Raw genomic sequence first — 16,695 nt, forward strand, 5'->3', positions numbered from 1 at the left:
AATCAGAAAGTGTTCGCGATTGCCATTTTGATGCTATCGTGTAAGAAGCAAGTGGAGGGGGAATACAGGGCCGCATCCCGTTCCTCGGTATGGCCATTGTTTCCGGAATTAGAGACTCAAATATTTCAGGTACCCAAAAATTAAGGCTAGAAAAAAGTGCGGCGGATTTGCCGGATTTTAGCGGTGATTACTAGAGAAGATGCGAGGATGCTACAGTTAAAATGGCGGGCCTCTGAGCCGCTTCGTTCTCCTTGTGTAGAAAAAAGTCTGTTTTGGAAGGTCAAAATGACCATTTTTTGAAATTTTGCCGGTCTGTCCCGTCCAAACGCAGGGGGATAGAGAGTTGTCCTTTATACTGGAGATAGAGTTCGACGAGCTGTATTCAACGCACTTATCGGCTTTGTCGTCACTACACGTAGTGTGGAGTTATGGCGGAAAGAAAGTCGGCGGAAGGGTGGTTTAAACCCTTCCCCTTTTTTTCTCGAAAATCAGAAAGTGTTCGCGATTGCCATTTTGATGCTATCGTGTAAGAAGCAAGTGGAGGGGGAATACAGGGCCGCATCCCGTTCCTCGGTATGGCCATTATTTCCGGAATTAGAGACTCAAATATTTCAGGTACCCAAAAATTAAGGCTAGAAAAAAGTGCGGCGGATTTGCCGGATTTTAGCGGTGATTACTAGAGAAGATGCGAGGATGCTACAGTTAAAATGGCGGGCCTCTGAGCCGCTTCGTTCTCCTTGTGTAGAAAAAAGTCTGTTTTGGAAGGTCAAAATGACCATTTTTTGAAATTTTGCCGGTCTGTCCCGTCCAAACGCAGGGGGATAGAGAGTTGTCCTTTATACTGGAGATAGAGTTCGACGAGCTGTATTCAACGCACTCATCGGCTTTGTCGTCACTACACGTAGTGCGGAGTTATGGCGGAAAGAAAGTCGGCGGAAGGGTGGTTTAAACCCTTCCCCTTATTTTCTCGAAAATCAGAAAGTGTTCGCGATTGCCATTTTGATGCTATCGTTTAAGAAGCAAGTGGAGGGGGAATACAGGGCCGCATCCCGTTCCTCGGTATGGCCATTATTTCCGGAATTAGAGACTCAAATATTTCAGGTACCCAAAAATTAAGGCTAGAAAAAAGTGCGGCGGATTTGCCGGATTTTAGCGGTGATTACTAGAGAAGATGCGAGGATGCTACAGTTAAAATGGCGGGCCTCTGAGCCGCTTCGTTCTCCTTGTGTAGAAAAAAGTCTGTTTTGGAAGGTCAAAATGACCATTTTTTGAAATTTTGCCGGTCTGTCCCGTCCAAACGCAGGGGGATAGAGAGTTGTCCTTTATACTGGAGATAGAGTTCGACGAGCTGTATTCAACGCACACATCGGCTTTGTCGTCACTACACGTAGTGCGGAGTTATGGCGGAAAGAAAGTCGCCGGAAGGGTGGTTTAAACCCTTCCCCTTTTTTTCTCGAAAATCAGAAAGTGTTCGCGATTGCCATTTTGATGCTATCGTGTAAGAAGCAAGTAGAGGGGGAATACAGGGCCGCATCCCGTTCCTCGGTATGGCCATTATTTCCGGAATTAGAGACTCAAATATTTCAGGTACCCAAAAATTAAGGCTAGAAAAAAGTGCGGCGGATTTGCCGGATTTTAGCGGTGATTACTAGAGAAGATGCGAGGATGCTACAGTTAAAATGGCGGGCCTCTGAGCCGCTTCGTTCTCCTTGTGTAGAAAAAAGTCTGTTTTGGAAGATCAAAATGACCATTTTTTGAAATTTTGCCGGTCTGTCCCGTCCAAACGCAGGGGGATAGAGAGTTGTCCTTTATACTGGAGATAGAGTTCGACGAGCTGTATTCAACGCACTCATCGGGTTTGTCGTCACTACACGTAGTGCGGAGTTATACGGAAAGAAAGTCGGCGGAAGGGTGGTTTAAACCCTTCCCCTTATTTTCTCGAAAATCAGAAAGTGTTCGCGATTGCCATTTTGATGCTATCGTGTAAGAAGCAAGTTGAGGGGGAATACAGGGCCGCATCCCGTTCCTCGGTATGGCCATTATTTCCGGAATTAGAGACTCAAATATTTCAGGTACCCAAAAATTAAGGCTAGAAGAAAGTGCGGCGGATTTGCCGGATTTTAGCGGTGATTACTAGAGAAGATGCGAGGATGCTACAGTTAAAATGGCGGGCCTCTGAGCCGCTTCGTTCTCCTTGTGTAGAAAAAAGTCTGTTTTGGAAGGTCAAAATGACCATTTTTTGAAATTTTGCCGGTCTGTCCCGTCCAAACGCAGGGGGATAGAGAGTTGTCCTTTATACTGGAGATAGAGTTCGACGAGCTGTATTCAACGCACCCATCGGCTTTGTCGTCACTACACGTAGTGCGGAGTTATGGCGGAAAGAAAGTCGAAAATCAGAAAGTGTTCGCGATTGCCATTTTGATGCTATCGTGGAAGAAGCAAGTGGAGGGGGAATACAGGGCCGCATCCCGTTCCTCGGTATGGCCATTATTTCCGGAATTAGAGACTCAAATATTTCAGGTACCCAAAAATTAAGGCTAGAAAAAAGTGCGGCGGATTTGCCGGATTTTAGCGGTGATTACTAGAGAAGATGCGAGGATGCTACAGTTAAAATGGCGGGCCTCTGAGCCGCTTCGTTCTCCTTGTGTAGAAAAAAGTCTGTTTTGGAAGGTCAAAATGACCATTTTTTGAAATTTTGCCGGTCTGTCCCGTCCAAACGCAGGGGGATAGAGAGTTGTCCTTTATACTGGAGATAGAGTTCGACGAGCTGTATTCAACGCACTCATCGGCTTTGTCGTCACTACACGTAGTGCGGAGTTATGGCGGAAAGAAAGTCGGCGGAAGGGTGGTTTAAACCCTTCCCCTTTTTTTCTCGAAAATCAGAAAGTGTTCGCGATTGCCATTTTGATGCTATCGTGTAAGAAGCAAGTGGAGGGGGAATACAGGGCCGCATCCCGTTCCTCGGTATGGCCATTATTTCCGGAATTAGAGACTCAAATATTTCAGGTACCCAAAAATTAAGGCTAGAAAATAGTGCGGCGGATTTGCCGGATTTTAGCGGTGATTACTAGAGAAGATGCGAGGATGCTACAGTTAAAATGGCGGGCCTCTGAGCCGCTTCGTTCTCCTTGTGTAGAAAAAAGTCTGTTTTGGAAGGTCAAAATGACCATTTTTTGAAATTTTGCCGGTCTGTCCCGTCCAAACGCAGGGGGATAGAGAGTTGTCCTTTATACTGGAGATAGAGTTCGACGAGCTGTATTCAACGCACTCATCGGCTTTGTCGTCACTACACGTAGTGCGGAGTTATGGCGGAAAGAAAGTCGGCGGAAGGGTGGTTTAAAACCCTTCCCCTTTTTTTCTCGAAAATCAGAAAGTGTTCGCGATTGCCATTTTGATGCTATCGTGTAAGAAGCAAGTGGAGGGGGAATACAGGGCCGCATCCCGTTCCTCGGTATGGCCATTATTTCCGGAATTAGAGACTCAAATATTTCAGGTACCCAAAAATTAAGGCTAGAAAAAAGTGCGGCGGATTTGCCGGATTTTAGCGGTGATTACTAGAGAAGATGCGAGGATGCTACAGTTAAAATGGCGGGCCTCTGAGCCGCTTCGTTCTCCTTGTGTAGAAAAAAGTCTGTTTTGGAAGGTCAAAATGACCATTTTTTGAAATTTTGCCGGTCTGTCCCGTCCAAACGCAGGGGGATAGAGAGTTGTCCTTTATACTGGAGATAGAGTTCGACGAGCTGTATTCAACGCACTCATCGGCTTTGTCGTCACTACACGTAGTGCGGAGTTATGGCGGAAAGAAAGTCGGCGGAAGGGTGGTTTAAACCCTTCCCCTTTTTTTCTCGAAAATCAGAAAGTGTTCGCGATTGCCATTTTGATGCTATCGTGAAAGAAGCAAGTGGAGGGGGAATACAGGGCCGCATCCCGTTCCTCGGTATGGCCATTATTTCCGGAATTAGAGACTCAAATATTTCAGGTACCCAAAAATTAAGGCTAGAAAAAAGTGCGGCGTATTTGCCGGATTTTAGCGGTGATTACTAGAGAAGATGCGAGGATGCTACAGTTAAAATGGCGGGCCTCTGAGCCGCTTCGTTCTCCTTGTGTAGAAAAAAGTCTGTTTTGGAAGGTCAAAATGACCATTTTTTGAAATTTTGCCGGTCTGTCCCGTCCAAACGCAGGGGGATAGAGAGTTGTCCTTTATACTGGAGATAGAGTTAGACGAGCTGTATTCAACGCACTCATCGGCTTTGTCATCACTACACGTAGTGCGGAGTTATGGCGGAAAGAAAGTCGGCGGAAGGGTGGTTTAAACCCTTCCCTTTATTTTCTCGAAAATCAGAAAGTGTTCGCGATTGCCATTTTGATGCTATCGTGTAAGAAGCAAGTGGAGGGGGAATACAGGGCCGCATCCCGTTCCTCGGTATGGCCATTATTTCCGGAATTAGAGACTCAAATATTTCAGGTACCCAAAAATTAAGGCTAGAAAAAAGTGCGGCGGATTTGCCGGATTTTAGCGGTGATTACTAGAGAAGATGCGAGGATGCTACAGCTAAAATGGCGGGCCTCTGAGCCGCTTCGTTCTCCTTGTGTAGAAAAAAGTCTGTTTTGGAAGGTCAAAATGACCATTTTTTGAAATTTTGCCGGTCTGTCCCGTCCAAACGCAGGGGGATAGAGAGTTGTCCTTTATACTGGAGATAGAGTTCGACGAGCTGTATTCAACGCACTCATCGGCTTTGTCGTCACTACACGTAGTGCGGAGTTATGGCGGAAAGAAAGTCGGCGGAAGGGTGGTTTAAACCCTTCCCCTTTTTTTCTCGAAAATCAGAAAGTGTTCGCGATTGCCATTTTGATGCTATCGTGTAAGAAGCAAGTAGAGGGGGAATACAGGGCCGCATCCCGTTCCTCGGTATGGCCATTATTTCCGGAATTAGAGACTCAAATATTTCAGGTACCCAAAAATTAAGGCTAGAAAAAAGTGCGGCGGATTTGCCGGATTTTAGCGGTGATTACTAGAGAAGATGCGAGGATGCTACAGTTAAAATGGCGGGCCTCTGAGCCGCTTCGTTCTCCTTGTGTAGAAAAAAGTCTGTTTTGGAAGATCAAAATGACCATTTTTTGAAATTTTGCCGGTCTGTCCCGTCCAAACGCAGGGGGATAGAGAGTTGTCCTTTATACTGGAGATAGAGTTCGACGAGCTGTATTCAACGCACTCATCGGCTTTGTCGTCACTACACGTAGTGCGGAGTTATGGCGGAAAGAAAGTCGGCGGAAGGGTGGTTTAAACCCTTCCCCTTATTTTCTCGAAAATCAGAAAGTGTTCGCGATTGCCATTTTGATGCTATCGTGTAAGAAGCAAGTGGAGGGGGAATACAGGGCCGCATCCCGTTCCTCGGTATGGCCATTATTTCCGGAATTAGAGACTCAAATATTTCAGGTACCCAAAAATTAAGGCTAGAAAAAAGTGCGGCGTATTTGCCGGATTTTAGCGGTGATTACTAGAGAAGATGCGAGGATGCTACAGTTAAAATGGCGGGCCTCTGAGCCGCTTCGTTCTCCTTGTGTAGAAAAAAGTCTGTTTTGGAAGGTCAAAATGACCATTTTTTGAAATTTTGCCGGTCTGTCCCGTCCAAACGCAGGGGGATAGAGAGTTGTCCTTTATACTGGAGATAGAGTTCGACGAGCTGTATTCAACGCACTCATCGGCTTTGTCGTCACTACACGTAGTGCGGAGTTATGGCGGAAAGAAAGTCGGCGGAAGGGTGGTTTAAACCCTTCCCCTTTTTTTCTCGAAAATCAGAAAGTGTTCGCGATTGCCATTTTGATGCTATCGTGTAAGAAGCAAGTAGAGGGGGAATACAGGGCCGCATCCCGTTCCTCGGTATGGCCATTATTTCCGGAATTAGAGACTCAAATATTTCAGGTACCCAAAAATTAAGGCTAGAAAAAAGTGCGGCGGATTTGCCGGATTTTAGCGGTGATTACTAGAGAAGATGCGAGGATGCTACAGTTAAAATGGCGGGCCTCTGAGCCGCTTCGTTCTCCTTGTGTAGAAAAAAGTCTGTTTTGGAAGGTCAAAATGACCATTTTTTGAAATTTTGCCGGTCTGTCCCGTCCAAACGCAGGGGGATAGAGAGTTGTCCTTTATACTGGAGATAGAGTTCGACGAGCTGTATTCAACGCACTCATCGGCTTTGTCGTCACTACACGTAGTGCGGAGTTATGGCGGAAAGAAAGTCGGCGGAAGGGTGGTTTAAAACCCTTCCCCTTTTTTTCTCGAAAATCAGAAAGTGTTCGCGATTGCCATTTTGATGCTATCGTGTAAGAAGCAAGTGGAGGGGGAATACAGGGCCGCATCCCGTTCCTCGGTATGGCCATTATTTCCGGAATTAGAGACTCAAATATTTCAGGTACCCAAAAATTAAGGCTAGAAAAAAGTGCGGCGGATTTGCCGGATTTTAGCGGTGATTACTAGAGAAGATGCGAGGATGCTACAGTTAAAATGGCGGGCCTCTGAGCCGCTTCGTTCTCCTTGTGTAGAAAAAAGTCTGTTTTGGAAGGTCAAAATGACCATTTTTTGAAATTTTGCCGGTCTGTCCCGTCCAAACGCAGGGGGATAGAGAGTTGTCCTTTATACTGGAGATAGAGTTCGACGAGCTGTATTCAACGCACTCATCGGCTTTGTCGTCACTACACGTAGTGCGGAGTTATGGCGGAAAGAAAGTCGGCGGAAGGGTGGTTTAAACCCTTCCCCTTTTTTTCTCGAAAATCAGAAAGTGTTCGCGATTGCCATTTTGATGCTATCGTGAAAGAAGCAAGTGGAGGGGGAATACAGGGCCGCATCCCGTTCCTCGGTATGGCCATTATTTCCGGAATTAGAGACTCAAATATTTCAGGTACCCAAAAATTAAGGCTAGAAAAAAGTGCGGCGTATTTGCCGGATTTTAGCGGTGATTACTAGAGAAGATGCGAGGATGCTACAGTTAAAATGGCGGGCCTCTGAGCCGCTTCGTTCTCCTTGTGTAGAAAAAAGTCTGTTTTGGAAGGTCAAAATGACCATTTTTTGAAATTTTGCCGGTCTGTCCCGTCCAAACGCAGGGGGATAGAGAGTTGTCCTTTATACTGGAGATAGAGTTCGACGAGCTGTATTCAACGCACTCATCGGCTTTGTCGTCACTACACGTAGTGCGGAGTTATGGCGGAAAGAAAGTCGGCGGAAGGGTGGTTTAAACCCTTCCCCTTTTTTTCTCGAAAATCAGAAAGTGTTCGCGATTGCCATTTTGATGCTATCGTGTAAGAAGCAAGTAGAGGGGGAATACAGGGCCGCATCCCGTTCCTCGGTATGGCCATTATTTCCGGAATTAGAGACTCAAATATTTCAGGTACCCAAAAATTAAGGCTAGAAAAAAGTGCGGCGGATTTGCCGGATTTTAGCGGTGATTACTAGAGAAGATGCGAGGATGCTACAGTTAAAATGGCGGGCCTCTTAGCCGCTTCGTTCTCCTTGTGTAGAAAAAAGTCTGTTTTGGAAGATCAAAATGACCATTTTTTGAAATTTTGCCGGTCTGTCCCGTCCAAACGCAGGGGGATAGAGAGTTGTCCTTTATACTGGAGATAGAGTTCGACGAGCTGTATTCAACGCACTCATCGGCTTTGTCGTCACTACACGTAGTGCGGAGTTATGGCGGAAAGAAAGTCGGCGGAAGGGTGGTTTAAACCCTTCCCCTTATTTTCTCGAAAATCAGAAAGTGTTCGCGATTGCCATTTTGATGCTATCGTGTAAGAAGCAAGTGGAGGGGGAATACAGGGCCGCATCCCGTTCCTCGGTATGGCCATTATTTCCGGAATTAGAGACTCAAATATTTCAGGTACCCAAAAATTAAGGCTAGAAAAAAGTGCGGCGGATTTGCCGGATTTTAGCGGTGATTACTAGAGAAGATGCGAGGATGCTACAGTTAAAATGGCGGGCCTCTGAGCCGCTTCGTTCTCCTTGTGTAGAAAAAAGTCTGTTTTGGAAGGTCAAAATGACCATTTTTTGAAATTTTGCCGGTCTGTCCCGTCCAAACGCAGGGGGATAGAGAGTTGTCCTTTATACTGGAGATAGAGTTCGACGAGCTGTATTCAACGCACTCATCGGCTTTGTCGTCACTACACGTAGTGCGGAGTTATGGCGGAAAGAAAGTCGGCGGAAGGGTGGTTTAAACCCTTCCCCTTTTTTTCTCGAAAATCAGAAAGTGTTCGCGATTGCCATTTTGATGCTATCGTGTAAGAAGCAAGTAGAGGGGGAATACAGGGCCGCATCCCGTTCCTCGGTATGGCCATTATTTCCGGAATTAGAGACTCAAATATTTCAGGTACCCAAAAATTAAGGCTAGAAAAAAGTGCGGCGGATTTGCCGGATTTTAGCGGTGATTACTAGAGAAGATGCGAGGATGCTACAGTTAAAATGGCGGGCCTCTGAGCCGCTTCGTTCTCCTTGTGTAGAAAAAAGTCTGTTTTGGAAGATCAAAATGACCATTTTTTGAAATTTTGCCGGTCTGTCCCGTCCAAACGCAGGGGGATAGAGAGTTGTCCTTTATACTGGAGATAGAGTTCGACGAGCTGTATTCAACGCACTCATCGGCTTTGTCGTCACTACACGTAGTGCGGAGTTATGGCGGAAAGAAAGTCGGCGGAAGGGTGGTTTAAACCCTTCCCCTTATTTTCTCGAAAATCAGAAAGTGTTCGCGATTGCCATTTTGATGCTATCGTGTAAGAAGCAAGTGGAGGGGGAATACAGGGCCGCATCCCGTTCCTCGGTATGGCCATTATTTCCGGAATTAGAGACTCAAATATTTCAGGTACCCAAAAATTAAGGCTAGAAAAAAGTGCGGCGGATTTGCCGGATTTTAGCGGTGATTACTAGAGAAGATGCGAGGATGCTACAGTTAAAATGGCGGGCCTCTGAGCCGCTTCGTTCTCCTTGTGTAGAAAAAAGTCTGTTTTGGAAGGTCAAAATGACCATTTTTTGAAATTTTGCCGGTCTGTCCCGTCCAAACGCAGGGGGATAGAGAGTTGTCCTTTATACTGGAGATAGAGTTCGACGTGCTGTATTCAACGCACTCATCGGCTTTGTCGTCACTACACGTAGTGCGGAGTTATGGCGGAAAGAAAGTCGGCGGAAGGGTGGTTTAAACCCTTCCCCTTTTTTTCTCGAAAATCAGAAAGTGTTCGCGATTGCCATTTTGATGCTATCGTGTAAGAAGCAAGTGGAGGGGGAATACAGGGCCGCATCCCGTTCCTCGGTATGGCCATTATTTCCGGAATTAGAGACTCAAATATTTCAGGTACCCAAAAATTAAGGCTAGAAAATAGTGCGGCGGATTTGCCGGATTTTAGCGGTGATTACTAGAGAAGATGCGAGGATGCTACAGTTAAAATGGCGGGCCTCTGAGCCGCTTCGTTCTCCTTGTGTAGAAAAAAGTCTGTTTTGGAAGGTCAAAATGACCATTTTTTGAAATTTTGCCGGTCTGTCCCGTCCAAACGCAGGGGGATAGAGAGTTGTCCTTTATACTGGAGATAGAGTTCGACGAGCTGTATTCAACGCACTCATCGGCTTTGTCGTCACTACACGTAGTGCGGAGTTATGGCGGAAAGAAAGTCGGCGGAAGGGTGGTTTAAAACCCTTCCCCTTTTTTTCTCGAAAATCAGAAAGTGTTCGCGATTGCCATTTTGATGCTATCGTGTAAGAAGCAAGTGGAGGGGGAATACAGGGCCGCATCCCGTTCCTCGGTATGGCCATTATTTCCGGAATTAGAGACTCAAATATTTCAGGTACCCAAAAATTAAGGCTAGAAAAAAGTGCGGCGGATTTGCCGGATTTTAGCGGTGATTACTAGAGAAGATGCGAGGATGCTACAGTTAAAATGGCGGGCCTCTGAGCCGCTTCGTTCTCCTTGTGTAGAAAAAAGTCTGTTTTGGAAGGTCAAAATGACCATTTTTTGAAATTTTGCCGGTCTGTCCCGTCCAAACGCAGGGGGATAGAGAGTTGTCCTTTATACTGGAGATAGAGTTCGACGAGCTGTATTCAACGCACTCATCGGCTTTGTCGTCACTACACGTAGTGCGGAGTTATGGCGGAAAGAAAGTCGGCGGAAGGGTGGTTTAAACCCTTCCCCTTTTTTTCTCGAAAATCAGAAAGTGTTCGCGATTGCCATTTTGATGCTATCGTGAAAGAAGCAAGTGGAGGGGGAATACAGGGCCGCATCCCGTTCCTCGGTATGGCCATTATTTCCGGAATTAGAGACTCAAATATTTCAGGTACCCAAAAATTAAGGCTAGAAAAAAGTGCGGCGTATTTGCCGGATTTTAGCGGTGATTACTAGAGAAGATGCGAGGATGCTACAGTTAAAATGGCGGGCCTCTGAGCCGCTTCGTTCTCCTTGTGTAGAAAAAAGTCTGTTTTGGAAGGTCAAAATGACCATTTTTTGAAATTTTGCCGGTCTGTCCCGTCCAAACGCAGGGGGATAGAGAGTTGTCCTTTATACTGGAGATAGAGTTAGACGAGCTGTATTCAACGCACTCATCGGCTTTGTCATCACTACACGTAGTGCGGAGTTATGGCGGAAAGAAAGTCGGCGGAAGGGTGGTTTAAACCCTTCCCTTTATTTTCTCGAAAATCAGAAAGTGTTCGCGATTGCCATTTTGATGCTATCGTGTAAGAAGCAAGTGGAGGGGGAATACAGGGCCGCATCCCGTTCCTCGGTATGGCCATTATTTCCGGAATTAGAGACTCAAATATTTCAGGTACCCAAAAATTAAGGCTAGAAAAAAGTGCGGCGGATTTGCCGGATTTTAGCGGTGATTACTAGAGAAGATGCGAGGATGCTACAGTTAAAATGGCGGGCCTCTGAGCCGCTTCGTTCTCCTTGTGTAGAAAAAAGTCTGTTTTGGAAGGTCAAAATGACCATTTTTTGAAATTTTGCCGGTCTGTCCCGTCCAAACGCAGGGGGATAGAGAGTTGTCCTTTATACTGGAGATAGAGTTCGACGAGCTGTATTCAACGCACTCATCGGCTTTGTCGTCACTACACGTAGTGCGGAGTTATGGCGGAAAGAAAGTCGGCGGAAGGGTGGTTTAAACCCTTCCCCTTTTTTTCTCGAAAATCAGAAAGTGTTCGCGATTGCCATTTTGATGCTATCGTGTAAGAAGCAAGTAGAGGGGGAATACAGGGCCGCATCCCGTTCCTCGGTATGGCCATTATTTCCGGAATTAGAGACTCAAATATTTCAGGTACCCAAAAATTAAGGCTAGAAAAAAGTGCGGCGGATTTGCCGGATTTTAGCGGTGATTACTAGAGAAGATGCGAGGATGCTACAGTTAAAATGGCGGGCCTCTGAGCCGCTTCGTTCTCCTTGTGTAGAAAAAAGTCTGTTTTGGAAGGTCAAAATGACCATTTTTTGAAATTTTGCCGGTCTGTCCCGTCCAAACGCAGGGGGATAGAGAGTTGTCCTTTATACTGGAGATAGAGTTCGACGAGCTGTATTCAACGCACTCATCGGCTTTGTCGTCACTACACGTAGTGCGGAGTTATGGCGGAAAGAAAGTCGGCGGAAGGGTGGTTTAAACCCTTCCCCTTATTTTCTCGAAAATCAGAAAGTGTTCGCGATTGCCATTTTGATGCTATCGTGTAAGAAGCAAGTGGAGGGGGAATACAGGGCCGCATCCCGTTCCTCGGTATGGCCATTATTTCCGGAATTAGAGACTCAAATATTTCAGGTACCCAAAAATTAAGGCTAGAAAAAAGTGCGGCGGATTTGCCGGATTTTAGCGGTGATTACTAGAGAAGATGCGAGGATGCTACAGTTAAAATGGCGGGCCTCTGAGCCGCTTCGTTCTCCTTGTGTAGAAAAAAGTCTGTTTTGGAAGGTCAAAATGACCATTTTTTGAAATTTTGCCGGTCTGTCCCGTCCAAACGCAGGGGGATAGAGAGTTGTCCTTTATACTGGAGATAGAGTTCGACGAGCTGTATTCAACGCACTCATCGGCTTTGTCGTCACTACACGTAGTGCGGAGTTATGGCGGAAAGAAAGTCGGCGGAAGGGTGGTTTAAACCCTTCCCCTTTTTTTCTCGAAAATCAGAAAGTGTTCGCGATTGCCATTTTGATGCTATCGTGTAAGAAGCAAGTAGAGGGGGAATACAGGGCCGCATCCCGTTCCTCGGTATGGCCATTATTTCCGGAATTAGAGACTCAAATATTTCAGGTACCCAAAAATTAAGGCTAGAAAAAAGTGCGGCGGATTTGCCGGATTTTAGCTGTGATTACTAGAGAAGATGCGAGGATGCTACAGTTAAAATGGCGGGCCTCTGAGCCGCTTCGTTCTCCTTGTGTAGAAAAAAGTCTGTTTTGGAAGATCAAAATGACCATTTTTTGAAATTTTGCCGGTCTGTCCCGTCCAAACGCAGGGGGATAGAGAGTTGTCCTTTATACTGGAGATAGAGTTCGACGAGCTGTATTCAACGCACTCATCGGCTTTGTCGTCACTACACGTAGTGCGGAGTTATGGCGGAAAGAAAGTCGGCGGAAGGGTGGTTTAAACCCTTCCCCTTATTTTCTCGAAAATCAGAAAGTGTTCGCGATTGCCATTTTGATGCTATCGTGTAAGAAGCAAGTGGAGGGGGAATACAGGGCCGCATCCCGTTCCTCGGTATGGCCATTATTTCCGGAATTAGAGACTCAAATATTTCAGGTACCCAAAAATTAAGGCTAGAAAAAAGTGCGGCGGATTTGCCGGATTTTAGCGGTGATTACTAGAGAAGATGCGAGGATGCTACAGTTAAAATGGCGGGCCTCTGAGCCGCTTCGTTCTCCTTGTGTAGAAAAAAGTCTGTTTTGGAAGGTCAAAATGACCATTTTTTGAAATTTTGCCGGTCTGTCCCGTCCAAACGCAGGGGGATAGAGAGTTGTCCGTTATACTGGAGATAGAGTTCGACGTGCTGTATTCAACGCACTCATCGGCTTTGTCGTCACTACACGTAGTGCGGAGTTATGGCGGAAAGAAAGTCGGCGGAAGGGTGGTTTAAACCCTTCCCCTTTTTTTCTCGAAAATCAGAAAGTGTTCGCGATTGCCATTTTGATGCTATCGTGTAAGAAGCAAGTGGAGGGGGAATACAGGGCCGCATCCCGTTCCTCGGTATGGCCATTATTTCCGGAATTAGAGACTCAAATATTTCAGGTACCCAAAAATTAAGGCTAGAAAATAGTGCGGCGGATTTGCCGGATTTTAGCGGTGATTACTAGAGAAGATGCGAGGATGCTACAGTTAAAATGGCGGGCCTCTGAGCCGCTTCGTTCTCCTTGTGTAGAAAAAAGTCTGTTTTGGAAGGTCAAAATGACCATTTTTTGAAATTTTGCCGGTCTGTCCCGTCCAAACGCAGGGGGATAGAGAGTTGTCCTTTATACTGGAGATAGAGTTCGACGAGCTGTATTCAACGCACTCATCGGCTTTGTCGTCACTACACGTAGTGCGGAGTTATGGCGGAAAGAAAGTCGGCGGAAGGGTGGTTTAAAACCCTTCCCCTTTTTTTCTCGAAAATCAGAAAGTGTTCGCGATTGCCATTTTGATGCTATCGTGTAAGAAGCAAGTGGAGGGGGAATACAGGGCCGCATCCCGTTCCTCGGTATGGCCATTATTTCCGGAATTAGAGACTCAAATATTTCAGGTACCCAAAAATTAAGGCTAGAAAAAAGTGCGGCGGATTTGCCGGATTTTAGCGGTGATTACTAGAGAAGATGCGAGGATGCTACAGTTAAAATGGCGGGCCTCTGAGCCGCTTCGTTCTCCTTGTGTAGAAAAAAGTCTGTTTTGGAAGGTCAAAATGACCATTTTTTGAAATTTTGCCGGTCTGTCCCGTCCAAACGCAGGGGGATAGAGAGTTGTCCTTTATACTGGAGATAGAGTTCGACGAGCTGTATTCAACGCACTCATCGGCTTTGTCGTCACTACACGTAGTGCGGAGTTATGGCGGAAAGAAAGTCGGCGGAAGGGTGGTTTAAACCCTTCCCCTTTTTTTCTCGAAAATCAGAAAGTGTTCGCGATTGCCATTTTGATGCTATCGTGAAAGAAGCAAGTGGAGGGGGAATACAGGGCCGCATCCCGTTCCTCGGTATGGCCATTATTTCCGGAATTAGAGACTCAAATATTTCAGGTACCCAAAAATTAAGGCTAGAAAAAAGTGCGGCGTATTTGCCGGATTTTAGCGGTGATTACTAGAGAAGATGCGAGGATGCTACAGTTAAAATGGCGGGCCTCTGAGCCGCTTCGTTCTCCTTGTGTAGAAAAAAGTCTGTTTTGGAAGGTCAAAATGACCATTTTTTGAAATTTTGCCGGTCTGTCCCGTCCAAACGCAGGGGGATAGAGAGTTGTCCTTTATACTGGAGATAGAGTTAGACGAGCTGTATTCAACGCACTCATCGGCTTTGTCATCACTACACGTAGTGCGGAGTTATGGCGGAAAGAAAGTCGGCGGAAGGGTGGTTTAAACCCTTCCCTTTATTTTCTCGAAAATCAGAAAGTGTTCGCGATTGCCATTTTGATGCTATCGTGTAAGAAGCAAGTGGAGGGGGAATACAGGGCCGCATCCCGTTCCTCGGTATGGCCATTATTTCCGGAATTAGAGACTCAAATATTTCAGGTACCCAAAAATTAAGGCTAGAAAAAAGTGCGGCGGATTTGCCGGATTTTAGCGGTGATTACTAGAGAAGATGCGAGGATGCTACAGTTAAAATGGCGGGCCTCTGAGCCGCTTCGTTCTCCTTGTGTAGAAAAAAGTCTGTTTTGGAAGGTCAAAATGACCATTTTTTGAAATTTTGCCGGTCTGTCCCGTCCAAACGCAGGGGGATAGAGAGTTGTCCTTTATACTGGAGATAGAGTTCGACGAGCTGTATTCAACGCACTCATCGGCTTTGTCGTCACTACACGTAGTGCGGAGTTATGGCGGAAAGAAAGTCGGCGGAAGGGTGGTTTAAACCCTTCCCCTTTTTTTCTCGAAAATCAGAAAGTGTTCGCGATTGCCATTTTGATGCTATCGTGTAAGAAGCAAGTAGAGGGGGAATACAGGGCCGCATCCCGTTCCTCGGTATGGCCATTATTTCCGGAATTAGAGACTCAAATATTTCAGGTACCCAAAAATTAAGGCTAGAAAAAAGTGCGGCGGATTTGCCGGATTTTAGCGGTGATTACTAGAGAAGATGCGAGGATGCTACAGTTAAAATGGCGGGCCTCTGAGCCGCTTCGTTCTCCTTGTGTAGAAAAAAGTCTGTTTTGGAAGGTCAAAATGACCATTTTTTGAAATTTTGCCGGTCTGTCCCGTCCAAACGCAGGGGGATAGAGAGTTGTCCTTTATACTGGAGATAGAGTTCGACGAGCTGTATTCAACGCACTCATCGGCTTTGTCGTCACTACACGTAGTGCGGAGTTATGGCGGAAAGAAAGTCGGCGGAAGGGTGGTTTAAACCCTTCCCATTTTTTTCTCGAAAATCAGAAAGTGTTCGCGATTGCCATTTTGATGCTATCGTGTAAGAAGCAAGTGGAGGGGGAATACAGGGCCGCATCCCGTTCCTCGGTATGGCCATTATTTCCGGAATTAGAGACTCAAATATTTCAGGTACCCAAAAATTAAGGCTAGAAAAAAGTGCGGCGGATTTGCCGGATTTTAGCGGTGATTACTAGAGAAGATGCGAGGATGCTACAGTTAAAATGGCGGGCCTCTGAGCCGCTTCGTTCTCCTTGTGTAGAAAAAAGTCTGTTTTGGAAGGTCAAAATGACCATTTTTTGAAATTTTGCCGGTCTGTCCCGTCCAAACGCAGGGGGATAGAGAGTTGTCCTTTATACTGGAGATAGAGTTCGACGAGCTGTATTCAACGCACTCATCGGCTTTGTCGTCACTACACGTAGTGCGGAGTTATGGCGGAAAGAAAGTCGGCGGAAGGGTGGTTTAAACCCTTCCCCTTTTTTTCTCGAAAATCAGAAAGTGTTCGCGATTGCCATTTTGATGCTATCGTGTAAGAAGCAAGTGGAGGGGGAATACAGGGCCGCATCCCGTTCCTCGGTATGGCCATTATTTCCGGAATTAGAGACTCAAATATTTCAGGTACCCAAAAATTAAGGCTAGAAAAAAGTGCGGCGGATTTGCCGGATTTTAGCGGTGATTACTAGAGAAGATGCGAGGATGCTACAGTTAAAATGGCGGGCCTCTGAGCCGCTTCGTTCTCCTTGTGTAGAAAAAAGTCTGTTTTGGAAGGTCAAAATGACCATTTTTTGAAATTTTGCCGCTCTGTCCCGTCCAAACGCAGGGGGATAGAGAGTTGTCCTTTATACTGGAGATAGAGTTCGACGAGCTGTATTCAACGCACTCATCGGCTTTGTCGTCACTACACGTAGTGCGGAGTTATGGCGGAAAGAAAGTCGGCGGAAGGGTGGTTTAAACCCTTCCCCTTATTTTCTCGAAAATCAGAAAGTGTTCGCGATTGCCATTTTGATGCTATCGTGTAAGAAGCAAGTGGAGGGGGAATACAGGGCCGCATCCCGTTCCTCGGTATGGCCATTATTTCCGGAATTAGAGACTCAAATATTTCAGGTACCCAAAAATTAAGGCTAGAAAAAAGTGCGGCGGATTTGCCGGATTTTAGCGGTGATTACTAGAGAAGATGCGAG

The 16,695-nt window shown here is 46.1% G+C and overlaps 1 protein-coding gene across 1 annotated transcript in view; it reads left to right on the top strand.

Annotated features, from left to right (window-relative positions):
* Positions 1-16,695, top strand: part of LOC138713174 (uncharacterized) — a 424,297-nt gene that overhangs the window by 255,699 nt on the left and 151,903 nt on the right. The window lies entirely within an intron of this gene.

This window comes from Periplaneta americana, chromosome 14, assembly GCF_040183065.1.
Source record: "Periplaneta americana isolate PAMFEO1 chromosome 14, P.americana_PAMFEO1_priV1, whole genome shotgun sequence".
Taxonomy (NCBI): domain Eukaryota; kingdom Metazoa; phylum Arthropoda; class Insecta; order Blattodea; family Blattidae; genus Periplaneta; species Periplaneta americana.